The sequence below is a fragment of the Taudactylus pleione genome, unplaced genomic scaffold, assembly GCF_031769625.1.
Source record: "Taudactylus pleione unplaced genomic scaffold, aTauple2 ptg000431l, whole genome shotgun sequence".
NCBI lineage: Eukaryota > Metazoa > Chordata > Amphibia > Anura > Myobatrachidae > Taudactylus > Taudactylus pleione.
The window spans coordinates 82265-108746 of record NW_028284833.1 but is presented as its reverse complement, the minus strand read 5'-3'; positions in this window follow the sequence as shown (position 1 = coordinate 108746).

Below are 26482 nucleotides of genomic sequence, written 5' to 3'. Positions count from 1 at the left end.
CAGTCATACTTGTCCCATAATTTTAGACCCCATGGATCGATAACCACAAGCTTTTATAGCAAATTTAAATCTCCTTTGACTTAAAGCAGGACCGGTGGAGCCGCTGGACTAGAAAAGCCTAGGGACCCTTCATTTCAACAGCTGTTTCTCTGCCGCCTGAAGGTCAATATGGCAAAAATCGTTGTGAAGGTAGCTCTGAACAAGTGCTTTCCATGCATACTGGTCCCATAATTTTACACCCCATGGATCAATAACTGCAAGCTTTTAAAGCTAATGAAAATCTCCATTGACTTAAAGCAGGACCGGAAGATCTGCGGGACCCTTCTTTTGACTGGCTGTTTCTCTGCCAACTTAAGGTCAAAATGGCCCAAAATCGGTGGGAAGGTAACTCCGAACAAGTGTTTTCCACCCATTCTGGTCCTGTAATTTTAGAACCCATGGATCAATAACCACAAGCTTTAAAAGCAAATTAAATTACCATTGACTTAAAATAGGACCGGTAGAGCCTAGAGACCCTTCTTTTGCCTTGCTGTTTCTGTGCCGCCTGAAGGTCGAAATGGCCCAACATCGGTGTAAAGTTAGCTCTGAACAAGGGGTTTCCAGTCATACTAGTCCCATTATTTTAGACCCCATGGATCCATAACAACAAGATTTTAAAGCAAATGGAAATCTCCTTTGACTTAAAGCAGGACCGAAGGAGCCGCGGGACCGGAAGAGCCTAGGGACCCTTCATTTGACCAGCTGTTTCTCTGCTGCCTGAATGTCAAAATGTCCCAAAATTGTTGTGAAGGTAGCTCTGAACAAGTGCTTTCCACGCATACTGGTCCAGTAATTTTAGACCCCATGGATCAATAACTGCAAGCTTTCAAAGCTAATGAAAATCTCCATTGACTTAAAACAGGACCGGAAGAGCCTAGGGACCCTTCTTTTGACCGGCTGTTTCACTGCCACCTGAATGTCGAAAAGGCCCAACATAAGTGTAAAGTGAGCTCTGAACAAGGGCTTTCCAGTCATATTTGTCCCATAATTTTAGACCCCATGGATCGATAACCACTAGCTTTTAAAGCAAATGTAAATCTCCTTTGACTTAAAGCAGGACCGGAGGAGCCGCGGGACTAGAAGAGCCTAGGGACCCTTCATTTGAACAGCTGTTTCTCTGCAGCCTGAAGGTCAAAATGGCCCAAAATCGTTGTGAAGGTAGCTCTGAACAAGTGCTTTCCATGCATACTGGTCCCATAATTTTAGATCCCATGGATCAATAACCGCAAGCTTTTAAAGCTAATGAAAATCTCCATTGACTTAAAGCAGGACCGGAAGATCTGCGGGACCCTTCTTTTGACTGGCTGTTTCTCTGCCAAATTAAGGTCAAAATGGCCCAAAATCGGTGTGAAGGTTGCTCTGAATAAGTGCTTTCCACCCATTCTGGTCCCATAATTTTAGACCCCATGGATCAATAACCGCAAGCTTTAAAAGCAAATGAAATTACCATTGACTTAAAATAGGACCGGTAGAGCCTAGAGACCCTTCTTTTGCCTTGCTATTTCTGTGCCGCCTGAAGGTCGAAATGGCCCAACATCGGTCTAAAGTTAGCTCTGAACAAGGGGTTTCCAGTCATACTAGTCCCGTTATTTTAGACCCCATGGATCCATAACAACAAGATTTTTAAGCAAATGGAAATCTCCTTTGACTTAAAGCAGGACGGAAGGAGCCGCGGGACCGGAAGTGCCTAGGGACCCTTCATTTGACCAGCTGTTTCTCTGCTGCCTGAATGTCAAAATGGCCCAAAATTGTTGTGAAGGTAGCTCTGAACAAGTGCTTTCCACGCATGCTGGTCCAGTAATTTTAGACCCCATAGATCAATAACCGCAACTTTCAAAGCTAATGAAAATCTCCATTGACTTAAAACAGGACCGGAAGAGCCAAGGGACCCTTCTTTTGACCGGCTGTTTCACTGCCGCCTGAATGTCGAAAAGGCCCAACATAAGTGTAAAGTGAGCTCTGAACAAGGGCTTTCCAGTCATACTTGTCCCATAATTTTAGACCCCATGGATCGATAACCACAAGCTTTTATAGCAAATTTAAATCTCCTTTGACTTAAAGCAGGACCGGTGGAGCCGCTGGACTAGAAGAGCCTAGGGACCCTTCATTTCAACAGCTGTTTCTCTGCCGCCTGAAGGTCAAAATGGCAAAAATCGTTGTGAAGGTAGCTCTGAACAAGTGCTTTCCATGCATACTGGTCCCATAATTTTACACCCCATGGATCAATAACCGCAAGCTTTTAAAGCTAATGAAAATCTCCATTGACTTAAAGCAGGACCGGAAGATCTGCGGGACCCTTCTTTTGACTGGCTGTTTCTCTGCCAACTTAAGGTCAAAATGGCCCAAAATCGGTGGGAAGGTAACTCTGAACAAGTGTTTTCCACCCAATCTGGTCCCTAATTTTAGACCCCATGGATCAATAACCGCAAGCTTTAAAAGCAAATTAAATTACCATTGACTTAAAATAGGACCGGTAGAGCCTAGAGACCCTTCTTTTGCCTTGCTGTTTCTGTGCCGCCTGAAGGTCGAAATGGCCCAACATCGGTGTAAAGTTAGCTCTGAACAAGGGGTTTCCAGTCATACTAGTCCCATTATTTTAGACCCCATGGATCCATAACAACAAGATTTTAAAGCAAATGGAAATCTCCTTTGACTTAAAGCAGGACCGAAGGAGCCGCGGGACCGGAAGAGCCTAATGACCCTTCATTTGACCAGCTGTTTCTCTGCTGCCTGAATGTCAAAATGGAACAAAATTGTTGTGAAGGTAGCTCTGAACAAGTGCTTTCCACGCATACTGGTCCAGTAATTTTAGACCCCCTGGATCAATAACCGCAAGCTTTCAAAGCTAATGAAAATCTCCATTGACTTAAAACAGGACCGGAAGAGCCTAGGGACCCTTCTTTTGACCGGCTGTTTCACTGCCACCTGAATGTCGAAAAGGCCCAACATAAGTGTAAAGTGAGCTCTGAACAAGGGCTTTCCAGTCATATTTGTCCCATAATTTTAGACCCCATGGATCGATAACCACTAGCTTTTAAAGCAAATGTAAATCCCCTTTGACTTAAAGCAGGACCGGAGGAGCCGCGGGACTAGAAGAGCCTAGGGACCCTTCATTTGATCAGCTGTTTCTCTGCAGCCTGAAGGTCAAAATGGCCCAAAATCGTTGTGAAGGTAGCTCTGAACAAGTGCTTTCCATGCATACTGGTCCCATAATTTTAGACCCAATGGTTCAATAACCGCAAGCTTTTAAAGCTAATGAAAATCTCCATTGACTTAAAGCAGGACCGGAAGATCTGCGGGACCCTTCTTTTGACTGGCTGTTTCTCTGCCAACTTAAGGTCACAATGGCCCAAAATCGGTGTGAAGGTTGCTCTGAACAAGTACTTTCCACCCATTCTAGTCCCATAATTTTAGACCCCATGGATCAATAACTGCAAGCTTTAAAAGCAAATGAAATTACCATTGACTTAAAGCAGGAACGGAAGAGCCTAGAGACCCTTCTATTGCCTTGCTGTTTCTCTGCCGCCTGAATGTCGAAATGGCCGAAAATCGGTGTAAAGTTAGCTCTGAACAAGGGGTTTCCAGTCGTACTAATCCCGTTATTTTAGACCCCATGGATCAATAACAACAAGATTTTAAAGCAAATGGAAATCTCCTTTGCCTTAAAGCAGGACCGAAGGTGCCAAGGAACAGGAAGAGCCTAGGGACCCTTCATTGGAACAGATGTTTCTCTGCTGCCTGAATGTCAAAAGGGCCCAAAATTGTTGTGAAGGTAGCGCTGAGCAAGTACTTTCCACACATACTGGTCCAGTAATTTTAGACCCCATGGATCGATAACTGCAAGCTTTAAAAGCGAATGAAAATCTCCATTGACTTAAAGAGGGACTGGAAGAGCCTAGGGACCTTTATTTTGACCAGCTGATTCTCCGCTGCCTGAAGGTCAAAATGTCCCAAAATTGGTGTGAAGCTAGCTCTGAACAAGTGCTTTCCACGCATACTGGTCCAGTAATTTTAGACCCAATAGATCAATAACCGCAACTTTCAAAGCTAATGAAAATCTCCATTGACTTAAAACAGGACCGGAAGAGCCAAGGGACCCTTCTTTTGACCGGCTGTTTCACTGCCGCCTGAATGTCGAAAAGGCCCAACATAAGTGTAAAGTGAGCTCTGAACAAGGGCTTTCCAGTCATACTTGTCCCATAATTTTAGACCCCATGGATCGATAACCACAAGCTTTTATAGCAAATTTAAATCTCCTTTGACTTAAAGCAGGACCGGTGGAGCCGCTGGACTCGAAAAGCCTAGGGACCCTTCATTTCAACAGCTGTTTCTCTGCCGCCTGAAGGTCAAAATGGCAAAAATCGTTGTGAAGGTAGCTCTGAACAAGTGCTTTCCATGCATACTGGTCCCATAATTTTACACCCCATGGATCAATAACTGCAAGCTTTTAAAGCTAATGAAAATCTCCATTGACTTAAAGCAGGACCGGAAGATCTGCGGGACCCTTCTTTTGACTGGCTGTTTCTCTGCCAACTTAAGGTCAAAATGGCCCAAAATCGGTGGGAAGGTAACTCTGAACAAGTGTTTTCCACCCATTCTGGTCCTGTAATTTTAGACCCCATGGATCAATAACCGCAAGCTTTAAAAGCAAATTAAATTACCATTGACTTAAAATAGGACCGGTAGAGCCTAGAGACCCTTCTTTTGCCTTGCTGTTTCTGTGCCGCCTGAAGGTCGAAATGGCCCAACATCGGTGTAAAGTTAGCTCTGAACAAGGGGTTTCCAGTCATACTAGTCCCATTATTTTAGACCCCATGGATCCATAACAACAAGATTTTAAAGCAAATGGAAATCTCCTTTGACTTAAAGCAGGACCGAAGGAGCCGCGGGACCGGAAGAGCCTAGGGACCCTTCATTTGACCAGCTGTTTCTCTGCTGCCTGAATGTCAAAATGGAACAAAATTGTTGTGAAGGTAGCTCTGAACAAGTGCTTTCCACGCATACTGGTCCAGTAATTTTAGACCCCATGGATCAATAACCGCAAGCTTTCAAAGCTAATGAAAATCTCCATTGACTTAAAACAGGACCGGAAGAGCCTAGGGACCCTTCTTTGACCGGCTGTTTCACTGCCACCTGAATGTCGAAAAGGCCCAACATAAGTGTAAAGTGAGCTCTGAACAAGGGCTTTCCAGTCATATTTGTCCCATAATTTTAGACCCCATGGATCGATAACCACTAGCTTTTAAAGCAAATGTAAATCTCCTTTGACTTAAAGCAGGACCGGAGGAGCCGCGGGACTAGAAGAGCCTAGGGACCCTTCATTTGAACAGCTGTTTCTCTGCAGCCTGAAGGTCAAAATGGCCCAAAATCGTTGTGAAGGTAGCTCTGAACAAGTGCTTTCCATGCATACTGGTCCCATAATTTTAGATCCCATGGATCAATAACCGCAAGCTTTTAAAGCTAATGAAAATCTCCATTGACTTAAAGCAGGACCGGAAGATCTGCGGGACCCTTCTTTTGACTGGCTGTTTCTCTGCCAACTTAAGGTCAAAATGGCCCAAAATCGGTGTGAAGGTTGCTCTGAACAAGTGCTTTCCACCCATTCTGGTCCCATAATTTTAGACCCCATGGATCAATAACCGCAAGCTTTAAAAGCAAATGAAATTACCATTGACTTAAAATAGGACCGGTAGAGCCTAGAGACCCTTCTTTTGCCTTGCTGTTTCTGTGCCGCCTGAAGGTCGAAATGGCCCAACATCGGTCTAAAGTTAGCTCTGAACAAGGGGTTTCCAGTCATACTAGTCCCGTTATTTTAGACCCCATGGATCCATAACAACAAGATTTTTAATCAAATGGAAATCTCCTTTGACTTAAAGCAGGACGGCAGGAGCCGCGGGACCGGAAGTGCCTAGGGACCCTTCATTTGACCAGATGTTTCCCTGCTGCCTGAATGTCAAAATGGCCCAAAATTGTTGTGAAGGTAGCTCTGAACAAGTGCTTTCCACGCATACTGGTCCCATAATTTTAGACACCATGGATCGATAACTGCAAGCTTTAAAAGCGAATGAAAATCTCCATTGACTTAAAGAGGGACCGGAAGAGCCTAGGGACCTTTATTTTGACCAGCTGATTCTCCGCTGCCTGAAGGTCAAAATGTCCCAAAATTGGTGTGAAGCTAGCTCTGAACAAGTGCTTTCCACGCATACTGGTCCAGTAATTTAAAACCCCATAGATCAATAACCGCAAGCTTTCAAAGCTAACGAAAATCTCCATTGACTTAAAACAGGACCGGAAGAGCCTAGGGACCCTTCTTTTGACCGGCTGTTTCACTGCCGCCTGAATGTCGAAAAGGCCCAACATAAGTGTAAAGTGAGCTCTGAACAAGGGCTTTCCAGTCATACTTGTCCCATAATTTTAGACCCTATGGATCGATAACCACAAGTTTTTAAAGCAAATGGAAATCTCCTTTGACTTAAAGCTGGACCGAAGGAGCCGCGGGACCGGAAGAGCCTAATGACCCTTCATTTGACCAGCTGTTTCTCTGCTGCCTGAATGTCAAAATGGAACAAAATTGTTGTGAAGGTAGCTCTGAACAAGTGCTTTCCACGCATACTGGTCCAGTAATTTTAGACCACCTGGATCAATAACCGCAAGCTTTCAAAGCTAATGAAAATCTATATTGACTTAAAACAGGACCGGAAGAGCCTAGGGACCCTTCTTTTGACCGGCTGTTTCACTGCCACCTGAATGTCGAAAAGGCCCAACATAAGTGTAAAGTGAGCTCTGAACAAGGGCTTTCCAGTCATATTTGTCCCATAATTTTAGACCCCATGGATCGATAACCACTAGCTTTTAAAGCAAATGTAAATCCCCTTTGACTTAAAGCAGGACCGGAGGAGCCGCGGGACTAGAAGAGCCTAGGGACCCTTCATTTGAACAGCTGTTTCTCTGCAGCCTGAAGGTCAAAATGGCCCAAAATCGTTGTGAAGGTAGCTCTGAACAAGTGCTTTCCATGCATACTGGTCCCATAATTTTAGACCCCATGGATCAATAACCGCAAGCTTTTAAAGCAAATGAAAATCTCCATTGACTTAAAGCAGGACCGGAAGATCTGCGGGACCCTTCTTTTGACTGGCTGTTTCTCTGCCAACTTAAGGTCAAAATGGCCCAAAATCGGTGTGAAGGTTGCTCTGAACAAGTGCTTTCCACCCATTCTGGTCCCATAATTTTAGACCCCATGGATCAATAACCGCAAGCTTTAAAAGCAAATGAAATTACCATTGACTTAAAATAGGACCGGTAGAGCCTAGAGACCCTTCTTTTGCCTTGCTGTTTCTGTGCCGCCTGAAGGTCGAAATGGCCCAACATCGGTCTAAAGTTAGCTCTGAACAAGGGGTTTCCAGTCATACTAGTCCCGTTATTTTAGACCCCATGGATCCATAACAACAAGATTTTTAATCAAATGGAAATCTCCTTTGACATAAAGCAGGACGGAAGGAGCCGCGGGACCGGAAGTGCCTAGGGACCCTTCATTTGACCAGATGTTTCCCTGCTGCCTGAATGTCAAAATGTCCCAAAATTGTTGTGAAGGTAGCTCTGAACAAGTGCTTTCCACGCATACTGGTCCCATAATTTTAGACACCATGGATCGATAACTGCAAGCTTTAAAAGCGAATGAAAATCTCCATTGACTTAAAGAGGGACCGGAAGAGCCTAGGGACCTTTATTTTGACCAGCTGATTCTCCGCTGCCTGAAGGTCAAAATGTCCCAAAATTGGTGTGAAGCTAGCTCTGAACAAGTGCTTTCCACGCATACTGGTCCAGTAATTTAAGACCCCATAGATCAATAACCGCAAGCTTTCAAAGCTAACGAAAATCTCCATTGACTTAAAACAGGACCGGAAGAGCCTAGGGACCCTTCTTTTGACCGGCTGTTTCACTGCCGCCTGAATGTCGAAAAGGCCCAACATAAGTGTAAAGTGAGCTCTGAACAAGGGCTTTCCAGTCATACTTGTCCCATAATTTTAGACCCTATGGATCGATAACCACAAGTTTTTAAAGCAAATGTAAATCTCCTTTGACTTAAAGCTGGACCGGAGGAGCCGCGGGACTAGAAGAGCCTAGGGACCCTTCATTTGAACAGCTGTTTCTCTGCTGCCTGAAGGTCAAAATGGCCCAAAATTGTTGAGAAGGTAGCTCTGAACAAGTGCTTTCCATGCATACTGGTGCCATAATTTTAGACCCCATGGATCAATAACCGCAAGCTTTTAAAGCTAATGAAAATCTCCATTGACGTAAAGCAGGACCGGAAGAGCCTAGGGACCCTTCTTTTGACTGCCTGTTTCTCTGCCAACTGAAGGTCAAAATGGCACAAAATCAGTATGAAGGTAGCTCTGAACAAGTGCTTTCCACGCATACTGGTTCCGTAATTTTAGACCCCATGGATCGATAACCGCAAGCTTTAAAAGCAAATGAAATTACCATTGACTTAAAGCAGGACCGGAAGAGCCTAGAGACCCTTCTATTGCCTTGCTGTTTCTCTGCCGCCTGAAGGTCGAAATGGCCCAAAATCGGTATGAAGTTAGCTCTGAACAAGTGCTTTCCACGCATACTGGTTCCGCAATTTTAGACCCCATGGATCGATAACAACAAGATTTTAAAGCAAATGGAAATCTCCTTTGACTTAAAGCAGGACCGAAGGTGCCAAGGAAAAGGAAGAGCCTAGGGACCCTTCATTTGAACAGCTGTTTCTCTGCTGCCTGATTGTCAAAATGGCCCAAAATTGTTGTGAAGGTAGCGCTGAGCAAGTGCTTTCCACACATAATGGTCCAGTAATTTTAGACCCCATGGATCGATAACTGCAAGCTTTAAAAGTGAATGAAAATCTCCATTGACTTAAAGAGGGACCGGAAGAGCCTAGGGACCTTTATTTTGACCAGCTGATTCTCCGCTGCCGGAAGGTCAAAATGTCCCAAAATTGGTGTGAAGCTAGCTCTGAACAAGTGCTTTCCACGCATACTGGTCCAGTAAAATTAGACCCCATAGATCAATAACCGCAAGCTTTCAAAGCTAATGAAAATCTCTATTGACTTAAAACAGGACCGGAAGAGCCTAGGGACCCTTCTTTTGACCGGCTGTTTCACTGCCGCCTGAATGTCGAAAAGGCCCAACATAAGTATAAAGTGAGCTCTGAACAAGGGCTTTCCAGTCATACTTGTCCCATAATTTTAGACCCCATGGATCGATAACCGCAAGCTTTTAAAGCTAATGAAAATCTCCATTGACTTAAAGCAGGACCGGAAGAGCTGCTGGACCCTTCTTTTGGCCAGCTGTTTCTCTGCCAACTGAAGGTCAAAATGGCCCAAAATCAGTATGAAGGTAGCTCTGAACAAGTGCTTTCCACCCATTCTGGTCCTGTAATTTTAGACCCCATGGATCAATAACCGCAAGCTTTAAAAGCAAATGAAATTACCATTGACTTAAAATAGGACCGGTAGAGCCTAGTGACCCTTCTTTTGCCTTGCTGTTTCTGTGCCGCCTGAAGGTCGAAATGGCCCAACATCGTGTGTAAAGTTAGCTCTGAACAAGGGGTTTTTAGTCATACTAGTCCCATTATTTAAGACCCCATGGATAGATAACAACATGATTTTAAAGCAAATGGAAATCTCCTTTGACTTAAAGCAGGACCGAAGGAGCCATGGGAACGGAAGAGCCTAGGGACCCTTCATTTGAACAGCTGTTTCTCTGCTGCCTGATTGTCAAAATGGCCCAAAAATTGTTGTGAAGGTAGCGCTGAGCAAGTGCTTTCCACACATAATGGTCCAGTAATTTTAGACCCCCATGGATCGATAACTGCAAGCTTTAAAAGTGAATGAAAATCTCCATTGACTTAAAGAGGGACCGGAAGAGCCTAGGGACCTTTATTTTGACCAGCTGATTCTCCGCTGCCGGAAGGTCAAAATGTCCCAAAATTGTTGTGAAGCTAGCTCTGAACAAGTGCTTTCCACGCATACTGGTCCAGTAATTTTAGTACCCCATAGATCAATAACCGCAAGCTTTCAAAGCTAATGAAAATCTCTATTGACTTAAAACAGGACCGGAAGAGCCTAGGGACCCTTCTTTTGACCGGCTGTTTCACTGCCGCCTGAATGTCGAAAAGGCCCAACATAAGTATAAAGTGAGCTCTGAACAAGGGCTTTCCAGTCATACTTGTCCCATAATTTTAGACCCCATGGATCGATAACCGCAAGCTTTTAAAGCTAATGAAAATCTCCATTGACTTAAAGCAGGACCGGAAGAGCTGCTGGACCCTTCTTTTGGCCAGCTGTTTCTCTGCCAACTGAAGGTCAAAATGGCCCAAAATCAGTATGAAGGTAGCTCTGAACAAGTGCTTTCCACCCATTCTGGTCCTGTAATTTTAGACCCCATGGATCAATAACCGCAAGCTTTAAAAGCAAATGAAATTTACCATTGACTTAAAATAGGACCGGTAGAGCCTAGTGACCCTTCTTTTGCCTTGCTGTTTCTGTGCCGCCTGAAGGTCGAAATGGCCCAACATCGGTGTAAAGTTAGCTCTGAACAAGGGGTTTCCAGTCATACTAGTCCCATTATTTAAGACCCCATGGATAGATAACAACATGATTTTAAAGCAAATGGAAATCTCCTTTGACTTAAAGCAGGACCGAAGGAGCCATGGGAACGGAAGAGCCTAGGGACCCTTCATTTGACCAGCTGTTTCTCTGCTGCCTGAATGTCAAAATGTCCCAAAATTGTTGTGAAGGTAGCTCTGAACAAGTGCTTTCTACGCATACTGGTCCAGTAATTTTAGACCCCATGGATCAACAACCGCAAGCTTTCAAAGCAAAATAAAAATCTCCATTGACTTAAAACAGGACCGGAAGAGCCTAGGGACCCTTCTTTTGACCGGCTGTTTCACTGCCGCCTGAATGTCGAAATGGCCCAACATCGGTGTAAAGTGAGCTCTGAACAAGGGCTTTCCAGTCATACTTGTCCCATAATTTTAGACCCCATGGATCGATAACCACAAGTTTTTAAAGCAAATGTAAATCTCCTTTGACTTAAAGCTGGACCGGAGGAGCCGCGGGACTAGAAGAGCCTAGGGACCCTTCATTTGAACAGCTGTTTCTCTGCCGCCTGAATGTCAAAATGGCCCAAAATCGTTGAGAAGGTAGCTCTGAACAAGTGCTTTCCATGCATACTGATGCCATAATTTTAGACCCCATGGATCAATAACCGCAAGCTTTTAAAGCAGGACCGGAAGAGCTGCGGGACCCTTCTTTTGACTGCCTGTTTCTCTGCCAACTGAAGGTCAAAATGGCCCAAAATCAGTATGAAGGTAGCTCTGAACAAGTGCTTTCCACGCATACTGGTTCCGTAATTTTAGACCCCATTGACTAGAAGAGCCTAGGGACCCTTCATTTGAACAGCTGTTTCTCTGCCGCCTGAATGTCAAAATGGCCCAAAATCGTTGAGAAGGTAGCTCTGAACAAGTGCTTTCCATGCATACTGATGCCATAATTTTAGACCCCATGGATCAATAACCGCAAGCTTTTAAAGCAGGACCGGAAGAGCTGCGGGACCCTTCTTTTGACTGCCTGTTTCTCTGCCAACTGAAGGTCAAAATGGCCCAAAATCAGTATGAAGGTAGCTCTGAACAAGTGCTTTCCACGCATACTGGTTCCGTAATTTTAGACCCCATTGATCGATAACCGCAAGCTTTAAAAGCAAATGAAATTACCATTGACTTAAAGCAGGACCGGAAGAGCCTAGAGACCCTTCTATTGCCTTGCTGTTTCTCTGCCGCCTGAAGGTCGAAATGGCCCAAAATCGGTATAAAGTTAGCTCTGAACAAGGGGTTTCCAGTCATACTAATCCCGTTATTTTAGACCCCATGGATCGATAACAACAAGATTTTAAAGCAAATGGAAATCTCCTTTGACTTAAAGCAGGACCGAAGGTGCCAAGGAACAGGAAGAGCCTAGGGACCCTTCATTGGAACAGCTGTTTCTCTGCTGCCTGAATGTCAAAAGGGCCCAAAATTGTTGTGAAGGTAGCGCTGAGCAAGTGCTTTCCACACATACTGGTCCAGTAATTCTAGACCCCATGGATCGATAACTGCAAGCTTTAAAAGCGAATGAAAATCTCCATTGACTTAAAGAGGGACCGGAAGAGCCTAGGGACCTTTATTTTGACCAGCTGATTCTCCGCTGCCTGAAGGTCAAAATGTCCCAAAATTGGTGTGAAGCTAGCTCTGAACAAGTGCTTTCCACGCATACTGGTCCAGTAATTTAAGACCCCATAGATCAATAACCGCAAGCTTTCAAAGCTAACGAAAATCTCCATTGACTTAAAACAGGACCGGAAGAGCCTAGGGACCCTTCTTTTGACCGGCTGTTTCACTGCCGCCTGAATGTCGAAAAGGCCCAACATAAGTGTAAAGTGAGCTCTGAACAAGGGCTTTCCAGTCATACTTGTCCCATAATTTTAGACCCTATGGATCGATAACCACAAGTTTTTAATGCAAATGTAAATCTCCTTTGACTTAAAGCTGGACCGGAGGAGCCGCGGGACTAGAAGAGCCTAGGGACCCTTCATTTGAACAGCTGTTTCTCTGCCGCCTGAAGGTCAAAATGGCCCAAAATTGTTGAGAAGGTAGCTCTGAACAAGTGCTTTCCATGCATACTGGTGCCATAATTTTAGACCCCATGGATCAATAACCGCAAGCTTTTAAAGCTAATGAAAATCTCCATTGACATAAAGCAGGACCGGAAGAGCTGCTGGACCCTTCTTTTGACTGCCTGTTTCTCTGCCAACTGAAGGTCAAAATGGCCCAAAATCAGTATGAAGGTAGCTCTGAACAAGTGCTTTCCACGCATACTGGTTCCGTAATTTTAGACCCCATGGATCGATAACCGCAAGCTTTAAAAGCAAATGAAATTACCATTGACTTAAAGCAGGACCGGAAGAGCCTAGAGACCCTTCTATTGCCTTGCTGTTTCTCTGCCGCCTGAAGGTCGAAATGGCCCAAAATCGGTATAAAGTTAGCTCTGAACAAGGGGTTTCCAGTCATACTAATCCCTTTATTTTAGACCCCATGGATCGATAACAACAAGATTTTAAAGCAAATGGAAATCTCCTTTGACTTAAAGCAGGACCGAAGGTGCCAAGGAACAGGAAGAGCCTAGGGACCCTTCATTGGAACAGCTGTTTCTCTGCTGCCTGAATGTCAAAAGGGCCCAAAATTGTTGTGAAGGTAGCGCTGAGCAAGTGCTTTCCACACATACTGGTCCAGTAATTTTAGACCCCCTGGATCGATAACTGCAAGCTTTAAAAGCGAATGAAAATCTCCATTGACTTAAAGAGGGACCGGAAGAGCCTAGGGACCTTTATTTTGACCAGCTGATTCTCCGCTGCCTGAAGGTCAAAATGTCCCAAAATTGGTGTGAAGCTAGCTCTGAACAAGTGCTTTCCACGCATACTGGTCCAGTAATTTTAGACCCCATAGATCAATAACCGCAAGCTTTCAAAGCTAATGAAAATCTCCATTGACTTAAAACAGGACCGGAAGAGCCTAGGGACCCTTCTTTTGACCGGCTGTTTCACTGCCGCCTGAATGTCGAAAAGGCCCAACATAAGTGTAAAGTGAGCTCTGAGCAAGGGCTTTCCAGTCATACTTGTCCCATAATTTTAGACCCCATGGATCGTTAACCACAAGCTTTTATAGCAAATTTAAATCTCCTTTGACTTAAAGCAGGACCGGTGGAGCCGCGGGACTAGAAGAGCCTAGGGACCCTTCATTTCAACAGCTGTTTCTCTGCCGCCTGAAGGTCAAAATGGCCCAAAATCGTTGTGAAGGTAGCTCTGAACAAGTGCTTTCCATGCATACTGGTCCCATAATTTTAGACCCCATGGATCAATAACCGCAAGCTTTTAAAGCTAATGAAAATCTCCATTGACTTAAAGCAGGACCGGAAGATCTGCGGGACCCTTCTTTTGACTGGCTGTTTCTCTGCCAACTTAAGGTCAAAATGGCCCAAAATCGGTGTGAAGGTAGCTCTGAACAAGTGCTTTCCATCCATTCTGGTCCGTAATTTTAGACCCCATGGATCAATAACCACAAGCTTTAAAAGCAAATGAAATTACCATTGACTTAAAATAGGACCGGTAGAGCCTAGAGAACCTTCTTTTGCCTTGCTGTTTCTGTGATGCTTGAAGGTCGAAATGGCCCAACATCGGTCTAAAGTTAGCTCTGAACAAGGGGTTTCCAGTCATACTAGTCCCGTTATTTTAGACCCCATGGATCGATAACAACAAGATTTTAAAGCAAATGGAAATCTCCTTTGACTTAAAGCAGGACCGAAGGAGCCGCGGGACCGGAAGAGCCTAGGGACCCTTCAATTGACCAGCTGTTTCTCTGCCAACTGAAGGTCAAAATGGCCCAAATTTGTTGTGAAGGTATCTCTGAACAAGTGCTTTCCACGCATACTGGTCCAGTAATTTTAGACCCCATGGATCAATAACCACTAGCTTTCAAAGCAACTGAATATCTCCATTGACTTAAAACAGGACCGGAAGAGCCTAGGGACCCTTCTTTTGACCGGCTGTTTCACTGCCGCCTGAATGTCGAAATGGCCCAACATCGGTGTAAAGTGAGCTCTGAACAAGGGCTTTCCAGTCATACTTGTCCCATAATTTTAGACCCCATGGATCGATAACCACAAGTTTTTAAAGCAAATGTAAATCTCCTTTGACTTAAAGCTGGACCGGAGGAGCCGCGGGACTAGAAGAGCCTAGGGACCCTTCATTTGAACAGCTGTTTCTCTGCCGCCTGAATGTCAAAATGGCCCAAAATCGTTGAGAAGGTAGCTCTGAACAAGTGCTTTCCATGCATACTGATGCCATAATTTTAGACCCCATGGATCAATAACCGCAAGCTTTTAAAGCTAATGAAAATCTCCATTGACTTAAAGCAGGACCGGAAGAGCTGCTGGACCCTTCTTTTGACTGCCTGTTTCTCTGCCAACTGAAGGTCAAAATGGCCCAAAATCAGTATGAAGGTAGCTCTGAACAAGTGCTTTCCACGCATACTGGTTCCGTAATTTTAGACCCCATGGATCGATAACCGCAAGCTTTAAAAGCAAATGAAATTACCATTGACTTAAAGCAGGACCGGAAGAGCCTAGAGACCCTTCTATTGCCTTGCTGTTTCTCTGCCGCCTGAAGGTCGAAATGGCCCAAAATCGGTATAAAGTTAGCTCTGAACAAGGGGTTTCCAGTCATACTAATCCCGTTATTTTAGACCCCATGGATCGATAACAACAAGATTTTAAAGCAAATGGAAATCTCCTTCGACTTAAAGCAGGACCGAAGTTGCCAAGGAACAGGAAGAGCCTAGGGACCCTTCATTGGAACAGCTGTTTCTCTGCTGCCTGAATGTCAAAAGGGCCCAAAATTGTTGTGAAGGTAGCGCTGAGCAAGTGCTTTCCACACATACTGGTCCAGTAATTTTAGACCCCATGGATCGATAACTGCAAGATTTAAAAGCGAATGAAAATCTCCATTGACTTAAAGAGGGACCGGAAGAGCCTAGGGACCTTTATTTTGACCAGCTGATTCTCCGCTGCCTGAAGGTCAAAATGTCCCAAAATTGATGTGAAGCTAGCTCTGAACAAGTGCTTTCCACGCATACTGGTCCAGTAATTTAAGACCCCATAGATCAATAACCGCAAGCTTTCAAAGCTAACGAAAATCTCCATTGACTTAAAACAGGACCGGAAGAGCCTAGGGAACCTTCTTTTGACCGGCTGTTTCACTGCCGCCTGAATGTCGAAAAGGCCCAACATAAGTGTAAAGTGAGCTCTGAACAAGGGCTTTCCAGTCATACTTGTCCCATAATTTTAGACCCTATGGATCGATAACCACAAGTTTTTAAAGCAAATGTAAATCTCCTTTGACTTAAAGCTGGACCGGAGGAGCCGCGGGACTAGAAGAGCCTAGGGACCCTTCATTTGAACAGCTGTTTCTCTGCCGCCTGAAGGTCAAAATGGCCCAAAATTGTTGAGAAGGTAGCTCTGAACAAGTGCTTTCCATGCATACTGGTGCCATAATTTTAGACCCCATGGATCAATAACCGCAAGCTTTTAAAGCTAATGAAAATCTCCATTGACGTAAAGCAGGACCGGAAGAGCTGCTGGACCCTTCTTTTGACTGCCTGTTTCTCTGCCAACTGAAGGTCAAAATGGCCCAAAATCAGTATGAAGGTAGCTCTGAACAAGTGCTTTCCACGCATACTGGTTCCGTAATTTTAGACCCCATGGATCGATAACCGCAAGCTTTAAAAGCAAATGAAATTACCATTGACTTAAAGCAGGACCGGAAGAGCCTAGAGACCCTTCTATTGCCTTGCTGTTTCTCTGCTGCCTGAAGTTCGAAATGGCCCAAAATCGGTATAAAGTTAGCTCTGAACAAGGGGTTTCCAGTCATACTAATCCCGTTATTTTAGACCCCATGGATCGATAACAACAAGATTTTAAAGCAAATGGAAATCTCCTTTGACTTAAAGCAGGACCGAAGGTGCCAAGGAACAGGAAGAGCCTAGGGACCCTTCATTGGAACAGCTGTTTCTCTGCTGCCTGAATGTCAAAAGGGCCCAAAATTGTTGTGAAGGTAGCGCTGAGCAAGTGCTTTCCACACATACTGGTCCAGTAATTTTAGACCCCCTGGATCGATAACTGCAAGCTTTAAAAGCGAATGAAAATCTCCATTGACTTAAAGAGGGACCGGAAGAGCCTAGGGACCTTTATTTTGACCAGCTGATTCTCTGCTGCCTGTAGGTCAAAATGTCCCAAAATTGGTGTGAAGCTAGCTCTGAACAAGTGCTTTCCACGCATACTGGTCCAGTAATTTTAGACCCCATAGATCAATAACCGCAAGCTTTCAAAGCTAAGGAAAATCTCCATTGACTTAAAACAGGACCGGAAGAGCCTAGGGACCCTTCATTTGACCAGCTGTTTCTCTGCTGCCTGAATGTCAAAATGGAACAAAATTGTTGTGAAGGTAGCTCTGAACAAGTGCTTTCCATGCATACTGGTCCAGTAATTTTAGACCCCATGGATCAATAACCGCAAGCTTTCAAAGCTAATGAAAATCTCCATTGACTTAAAACAGGACCGGAAGAGCCGCGGGACCCTTCTTTTGACCAGCTGATTCTCCGCTGCCTGAAGGTCATAATGTCCCAAAATTGGTGTGAAGCTAGCTCTGAACAAGTGCTTTCTACGCATACTGGTCCAGTAATTTTAGAGCCCTATGGATAAATAACCGCAAGCTTTCAAAGCTATTGAAAGTCTCCATTGACTTAAAACAGGACTGGAAGAGCCTAGGGACCCTTCTGTTGACCGGCTGTTACTCTGCCGCCTAAACTTCAAAATGGCCCAAAATCGGTGTAAAGTGAGCTCTGAACAAGTCATACTTGTCACATAATTTTAGACCCCATGGATCGATAACCACAAGCTTTTAAAGCAAATGTAAATCTCCTTTGACTTAAAGCAGGACCATAGCAGCCGTGGGACTAGAAGAGCCAAGGGACCCATCATTTGGCCAGCTGTTTCTCTGCCGCCTGAAGGTCAAAATGGTCCAAAATCGTTGTGAAGGTAGCTCTGAACAAGTGCTTTCCTTGCATACTGGTCCGGTAATTTTAGACCCCATGGATCAATAACCGCAAGCTTTTAAAGCTAATGAAAATCTCCATTGACTTAAAGCAGGACGAGAAGATCTGCGGGACCCTTCTTTTGACTGGCTGTTTCTCTGCCAACTTAAGGTCAAAATGGCCCAAAATCGGTGTGAAGGTAGCTCTGAACAAGTGCTTTCCACCCATTCTGGTCCCGTAATTTTAGACCCCATGGATCAATAACCGCAAGCTTTAAAAGCAAATGAAATTTCCATTGACTTAAAATAGGACCGGTAGAGCCTAGAGACCCTTCTTTTGCCTTGCTGTTTCTGTGCCGCCTGAAGGTCAAAATGGCCCAACATCGGTTTAAAGTTAGCTCTGAACAAGGGGTTTCCAGTCATACTAGTCCCGTTATTTTAGACCCCATGGATCCATAACAACAAGATTTTTAAGCAAATGGAAATCTCCTTTGACTTAAAGCAGGACGGAAGGAGCCGCGGGACCGGAAGAGCCTAGGGACCCTTCATTTGACCAGCTGTTTCTCTGCTGCCTGAATGTCAAAATGGCCCAACATTGTTGTGAAGGTAGCTCTGAACAAGTGCTTTCCACGCATACTGGTCCCGTAATTTTAGACCCCATGGATCATTAACCGCAAGCTTTTAAAGCTAATGAAAATCTCCATTGACTTAAAGCAGGACCGGAAGAGCTGTAGGACCCTTCTTTTGACTGGCTGTTTCTCTGCCAACTGAAGGTCAAAATGGCCCAAAATCAGTATGAAGGTAGCTCTGAACAAGTGCTTTCCACGCATACTGGTTCCGTAATTTTAGACCACATGGATCGATAACCACAAGGTTTTAAAGCGAATGGAAATCTCATTTGACTTAAAGCAGGACCGAAGGTGCCAAGGGACCGGAAGAGAATAGGGACCCTTCATTTGAACAGCTGTTTCTCTGCTGCCTGAATTTCAAAATGGCCCAAAATTGTTGTGAAGGTAGCGATGAGCAAGTGCTTTCCACACATACTGGTCCCGTAATTTTAGACCCCATGGATCGATAACTGCAAGCTTTAAAAGCGAATGAAAATCTCCATTGAGTTAAAGAGGGACCAGAAGAGCCTAGGGACCTTTATTTTGACCAGCTGATTCTCCGCTGCCTGAAGGTCAAAATGTCCCAAAATTGGTGTGAAGCTAGCTCTGAACAAGTGCTTTCCACGCATACTGGTCCAGAAAAATTAGACCCCATAGATCAATAACCGCAAGCTTTCAAAGCTAATGAAAATCTCCATTGACTTAAAACAGGACCGGAAGAGCCTAGGGACCCTTCTTTTGACAGGCTGTTTCACTGCCACCTGAATGTCGAAAAGGCCCAACATAAGTGTAAAGTGAGCTCTGAACAAGGGCTTTCCAGTCATATTTGTCCCATAATTTTAGACCCCATGGATCAATAACCCCAAGCTTTTAAAGATAATGAAAATCTCCATTGACTTAAAGCAGGACCGGAAGATCTGCAGGACCCTTCTCTTGACTGGCTCTTTCTCTGCCATCTTAAGGTCAAAATGGCCCAAAATCGGTGTGAAGGTAGCTCTGAACAAGTGCTTTCCACCCATTCTGGTCCCGTAAATTTAGACCCCATGGATCAATAACCGCAAGCTTTAAAAGCAAATGAAATTACCATTGACTTAAAATAGGACCGGTAGAGCCTAGAGACCCTTCTTTTGCCTTGCTGTTGCTGTGCCGCCTGAAGGTCGAAATGGCCCAACATCGGTGTAAAGTTAGCTCTGAACAAGAGGTTTCCAGTCATACTTGTCCCGTTATTTTAGACCCCATGGATCCATAACAACAAGATTTTAAAGCAAATGGAAATCTCCTTTGACTTAAAGCAGGACCGAAGGAGCCGCGGGACCTGAAGAGCCTAGGGACCCTTCATTTGACCAGCTGTTTCTCTGCTGCCTGAATGTCAAAATGGAACAAAATTGTTGTGAAGGTATCTCTGAACAAGTGCTTTCCACGCATACTGGTCCAGTAATTTTAGACCCCATGGATCAATAACCACAAGCTTTCAAAGCAAATGAAAATCTCCATTGACTTAAAGAGGGACCGGAAGAGCCTAGGGACCCTTCATTTGACCAGCTGTTTCTCTGCTGCCTGAATGTCAAAATGGCCCAAAATTGTTGTGAAGGTAGCTCTGAACAAGTGCTTTCCACGCATACTGGTCCCTTAATTTTAGACCCCATGGATCGAAAACAGCAAGCTTTAAAACAAATGAAAATCTCCATTGACTTAAAGAGGGACCGGAAGAGCCTAGGGACCCTTCATTTGACCAGCTGTTTCTCTGCCGCCTGAATGTCAAAATGGACCCAAATCATTGTGAAGGTAGCTCTGAACAAGTCCTTTCCACGCATACTGGTCCCATAATATTAGACCCTATGGATTGATAACCACAAGCTTTTAAAGCAAATGTAAATCGTCTTTGACTTGAAGCAAGACCGGAAAATCCGCCGGACCATAAGAGCTTAGGCAGCCTTCTTTTGACCGGCTGATTCTCCGCTGACTGAAGGTGAAAATGTCCCAAAATTGGTGTGAAGGTAGCTCTGAACAAGTGCTTTCCACGCATACTGGTCCAGTAATTTTAGACCCCATGGATCGATAACCACAATCTTTTAAAGCAAATGTAAATCTCCTTTGACTTTAAAGCAGGTATCTCTGAACAAGTGCTTTCCAGGCATACTGGTCCTGTAACTTTAGACCCCATGGATCGATAACCACAAGCATTTAAAGCGAATGGAAATCTCCTTTGACTTAAAGCAGAACCGGAGGAGCCGCGGGACCAGAAGAGCCTAGGGACCCTTCATTTGACCAGCAGTTTGTCTGCCACTTGAAGGTCAAAATGGCCCAAAATCCTTGTGAAGGTAGCTCTGAACAAGTCCTTACCACGCATTCTAGTCCAGTAATTTTTGACCCCATGGATCAATAACCACAAGCTTTTAAAGCTAATGAGAATCTCCATTGACTTAAAACAGGACCAGAAGATCCTAGGGACCTTCTTATGACCAGCTGTTTCTCTGCCGCCTGAAGGTCAAAACAGCCCAAAATCAGTGTGGAGGTAGCTCTGAACAAGGGCTTTCCAGTCATTTCTGGATGGGGGACCGGAGGAGCCTAGGGACCCTTCTTTTGACAGGCTGATTCTACGCTGCTTGAATGTCAAAATTTCCCAAAATTGGTGTGAAGGTATCTCTGAACAAGTGCTTTCCAGGCATACTAGTCCTGTAATTTAGACTCCATGGATCAAAAACCACAAGCTTTTGAAGGGAACAAAAATCTCCATTGACTTAAAGCAGGACCAGAAGAGCTTAGTGACCCTTCATTTGACCAGCTGTTTCTCTGGTGCCTGAAGGTCAAAATGGCCAAAAATTGTTGTGAAGGTAGCTCTGAACAAGTGCGTGCCAGGCATACTGGTCCTGCAATTTTAGACCCCATGGATCAATAACCGCAAGCTTTTAAAGCTAAAGAAAATCTCCATTGACTAAATGTAGGACAGGAAGCGCCGTGGGACCCTTCTTTTGACCGGCTGTTTCTTTGCCGACTGAAGGTCGAAATGGCCCAAAATCGGTGTAAAGTTAGCTCTGAACAAGGGCTTTCCAGTCATACTAGTCTCTCAATTTTAGACCCCATTGATCGATAACCACAAGATTTTAAAGCGAATGGAAATCTCCTTTGACTTAAAGCAGGACCGAAGGAGCCGCAGGACCGGAAGAGCCTGGGGACCCTTCATTTGATCAGCTGTTTCACTGCTGCCTGAATGTCAAAATGGCCCAAAATTGTTGTGAAGGTAGCTCTGAACAAGTGTTTTCCACGCATACTGGTCCCATAATTTTAGACCCCATGGATTGATAACCGCAAGCTTGTAAAGTGAATGGAAATCGTTCTTTGACTTGAAGCAGGACCAGAAAATCCGCGGGACCATAAGAGCTTTGGCACCGTTCTTTTGACTGGCTGATTCTCCGCTGCCTGAAGGTCAAAATGTTCCAAAATTGGTGTGAAGGTAGCTCTGATCAAGTGCTTTCCACGCATACTGGTCCAGTAATTTTAGACCCCATGGATCGATAACCACAAGCTTTTAAAGCAAATGTAAATCTCGTTTGACTTAAAGCAGGTATCTCTGAACAAGTGCTTTACAGTCATACTGGTCCTGTAACTTTAGACCCCATGGATCGATAACCACAAGCATTTAAAGTGAATGGAAATCTCCTTTGACTTAAAGCAGGACCAGAGGAGCCGCGGGACCGGAAGAGCCTGGGGACCCTTCCTTTGATCAGCTGTTTCACTGCTGCCTGAATGTCAAAATGGCCAACAATTGTTGTGAAGGTAGCTCTGAACAAGTGCTTTCCACGCATACTGGGCTCGTAATTTTAGACCCCATGAATCGATAACCGTAAGCTTTAAAAGCGAATAAAAATCTCTATAGATTTAAAGAGGGACCGGAAGAGCCTAGGGACCCTTCATTTGACCAGCTGTTTCTCTGCCAACTGAAGGTCAAAATGGCCCCAAATCGTTGTGAAGGTAGGGCTGAACAAGTGTTTTTCCACGCATACTGGTCCCATAATTTTAGACCCCATGGATTGATAAGCACAAGCTTTTAACGCGAATGGAAATCTCTATTGACTTAAAATAGGATCGGTAGAGCCTAGGGACCCATCTTTTGACCGGCTGTTTTCACTGCCGCCGGATTGTCGAAATCGCCCAAAATCGGTGAAAAGTGAGCTCTGAACAAGGGATTTCCAGTCATACTTGTCCCATAATTTTAGAACCCATGGATCGATAACCACACGTTTTTAAAGCAAATGTAAATCTCCTTTGACTTAAAGCAGGACCAGAAGATCTGCTCGACCCTTCTTTTGACTGGCTGTTTCTCTGCCAACTTAAGGTGAAAATGGCCCAAAATCGGTGTGAAGGTAGCTCTGATCAAGTGCTTTCCACCCATTCCGGTCCCCGTAATTTTAGACCCCATGGATCAATAACCGCAAGCTTTAAAAGCAAATGAAATTACCATTGACTTAAAATAGGACCGGTAGAGCCTAGAGACCCTTCTTTTGCCTTGCTGTTTCTGTGCCGCCTGAAGGTCGAAATGGCCCAACATCGGTGTAAAGTTAGCTCTGAACAAGGGGTTTCCAGTCATACTAGTTCCGTTATTTTAGACCCCATGGATCCATAACAACAAGATTTTTAAGCAAATGGAAATCTCCTTTGACTTAAAGCAGGACGGAAGGAGCCGCGGGACCGGAAGAGACTAGGGACCCTTCATTGACCAGCTGTTTCTCTGCTGCCTGAATGTCAAAATGGCCCAAAATTGTTGTGAAGGTAGCTCTGAACAAGTGCTTTCCACGCATACTGGTCCCGTAATTTTAGACCCCATGGATCAATAACCGCAAGCTTTTAAAGCTAATGAAAATTTCCATTGACTTAAAGCAGGACCGGAAGAGCTGTAGGACCCTTCTTTTGACTGGCTGTTTCTCTGCCAACTGAAGGTCAAAATGGCCCAAAATCAGTATGAAGGTAGCTCTGAACAAGTGCTTTCCACACATACTGGTTCTGTAATTTTAGACCCCATGGATCGATAACCACAAGGTTTTAAAGCGAATGGAAATCTCAATTGACTTAAAGCAGGACCGAAGGTGCCAAGGGACCGGAAGAGAATAGGGACCCTTCATTTGAACAGCTGTTTCTCTGCTGCCTGAATGTCAAAATGGCCCAAAATTGTTGTGAAGGTAGCGCTGAGCAAGTGCTTTCCACACATACTGGTCCCGTAATTTTAGACCCCATGGATCGATAACTGCAAGCTATAAAAGCGAATGAAAATCTCCATTGACTTAAAGAGGGACCGGAAGAGCCTAGGGACCTTTATTTTGACCAGCTGATTCTCCGCTGCCTGAAGGTCAAAATGTCCCAAAATTGGTGTGAAGCTAGCTCTGAACAAGTGCTTTCCACCCATACTGGTCCAGAAATTTAGACCCCATAGATCAATAACCGCAAGCTTTAAAAGCAAATGAAATTACCATTGACTTAAAATAAGACCAGTAGAGCCTAGAGACCCTTCTTTTGCCTTGCTGTTGCTGTGCCGCCTGAAAGTCGAAATGGCCCAACATCGGTGTAAAGTTAGCTCTGAACAAGAGGTTTCCAGTCATACTAGTCCCGTTATTTTAGACCCATGGATCCATAACAACAAGATTTTAAAGCAAATGTAAATCTCCTTTGACTTAAAGCAGGTATCTCTGAACAAGTGCTTTCCAGGCATACTGGTCCTGTAACTTTAGACCCCATGGATCGATAACCACAAGCATTTAAAGCGAATGGAAACTCCTTTGACTTAAAGCAGAACCGGAGGAGCCGCGGGACCAGAAGAGCCTAGGGACCCTTCATTTGACCAGCAGTTTGTCTGCCACTTGAAGGTCAAAATGGCCCAAAATCCTTGTGAAGGTAGCTCTGAACAAGTCCTTACCACGCATTCTAGTCCAGTAATTTTTGACCCCATGGATCAATAACCACAAGCTTTTAAAGCTAATGAGAATCTCCATTGACTTAAAACAGGACCAGAAGATCCTAGGGACCTTCTTATGACCAGCTGTTTCTCTGCCGCCTGAGGTCAAAACAGCCCAAAATCAGTGTGGAGGTAGCTCTGAACAAGGGCTTTCCAGTCATTTCTGGATGGGGGACCGGAGGAGCCTAGGGACCCTTCTTTTGACAGGCTGATTCTACGCTGCCTGAATGTCAAAATTTCCCAAAATTGGTGTGAAGGTATCTCTGAACAAGTGCTTTCCAGGCATACTAGTCCTGTAATTTTAGACTCCATGGATCAAAACCACAAGCTTTTGAAGGGAACAAAAATCTCCATTGACTTAAAGCAGGACCAGAAGAGCTTAGTGACCCTTCATTTGACCAGCTGTTTCTCTGGTGCCTGAAGGTCAAAATGGCCAAAAATTGTTGTGAAGGTAGCTCTGAACAAGTGCGTGCCAGGCATACTGGTCCTGCAATTTAGACCCCATGGATCAATAACCGCAAGCTTTTAAAGCTAAGAAAATCTCCTTTGACTAAATGTAGGACAGGAAGCGCCGTGGGACCCTTCTTTTGACCGGCTGTTTCTTTGCCGACTGAAGGTCGAAATGGCCCAAAATCGGTGTAAAGTTAGCTCTGAACAAGGGCTTTCCAGTCATACTAGTCTCTCAATTTTAGACCCCATTGATCGATAACCACAAGATTTTAAAGCGAATGGAAATCTCCTTTGACTTAAAGCAGGGACCGAAGGAGCCGCAGGACCGGAAGAGCCTGGGGACCCTTCATTTGATCAGCTGTTTCACTGCTGCCTGAATGTCAAAATGGCCCAAAATTGTTGTGAATTGTGAAGGTAGCTCTGAACAAGTGTTTTCCACGCATACTGGTCCCATAATTTTAGACCCCATGGATTGATAACCGCAAGCTTGTAAAGTGAATGGAAATCGTCTTTGACTTGAAGCAGGACCAGAAAATCTGCGGGACCATAAGAGCTTTGGCACCGTTCTTTTGACTGGCTGATTCTCCGCTGCCTGAAGGTCAAAATGTTCCAAAATTGGTGTGAAGGTAGCTCTGATCAAGTGCTTTCCAAGCATACTGGTCCAGTAATTTTAGACCCCATGGATCGATAACCACAAGCTTTTAAAGCAAATGTAAATCTCGTTTGACTTAAAGCAGGTATCTCTGAACAAGTGCTTTACAGTCATACTGGTCCTGTAACTTTAGACCCCATGGATCGATAACCACAAGCATTTAAAGTGAATGGAAATCTCCTTTGACTTAAAGCAGGACCAGAGGAGCCGCGGGACCGGAAGAGCCTGGGGACCCTTCCTTTGATCAGCTGTTTCACTGCTGCCTGAATGTCAAAATGGCCAACAATTGTTGTGAAGGTAGCTCTGAACAAGTGCTTTCCACGCATACTGGGCTCGTAATTTTAGACCCCATGAATCGATAACCGTAAGCTTTAAAAGCGAATAAAAATCTCTATAGATTTAAAGAGGGACCGGAAGAGCCTAGGGACCCTTCATTTGACCAGCTGTTTCTCTGCCAACTGAAGGTCAAAATGGCCCCAAATCGTTGTGAAGGTAGGGCTGAACAAGTGCTTTCCACGCATACTGGTCCCATAATTTTAGACCCCATGGATTGATAAGCACAAGCTTTTAACGCGAATGGAAATCTCTATTGACTTAAAACAGGACCGGTAGAGCCTAGGGACCCATCTTTTGACCGGCTGTTTCACTGCCGCCGGATTGTCGAAATCGCCCAAAATCGGTGAAAAGTGAGCTCTGAACAAGGGATTTCCAGTCATACTTGTCCCATAATTTTATAACCCATGGATCGATAACCACACATTTTTAAAGCAAATGTAAATCTCCTTTGACTTAAAGCAGGACCAGAAGATCTGCTCGACCCTTCTTTTGACTGGCTGTTTCTCTGCCAACTTAAGGTGAAAATGGCCCAAAATCGGTGTGAAGGTAGCTCTGATCAAGTGCTTTCCACCCATTCCGGTCCCGTAATTTTAGACCCCATGGATCAATGACCGCAAGCTTTAAAAGCAAATGAAATTACCATTGACTTAAAATAGGACCGGTAGAGCCTAGAGACCCTTCTTTTGCCTTGCTGTTTCTGTGCCGCCTGAAGGTCGAAATGGCCCAACATCGGTGTAAAGTTAGCTCTGAACAAGGGGTTTCCAGTCATACTAGTTCCGTTATTTT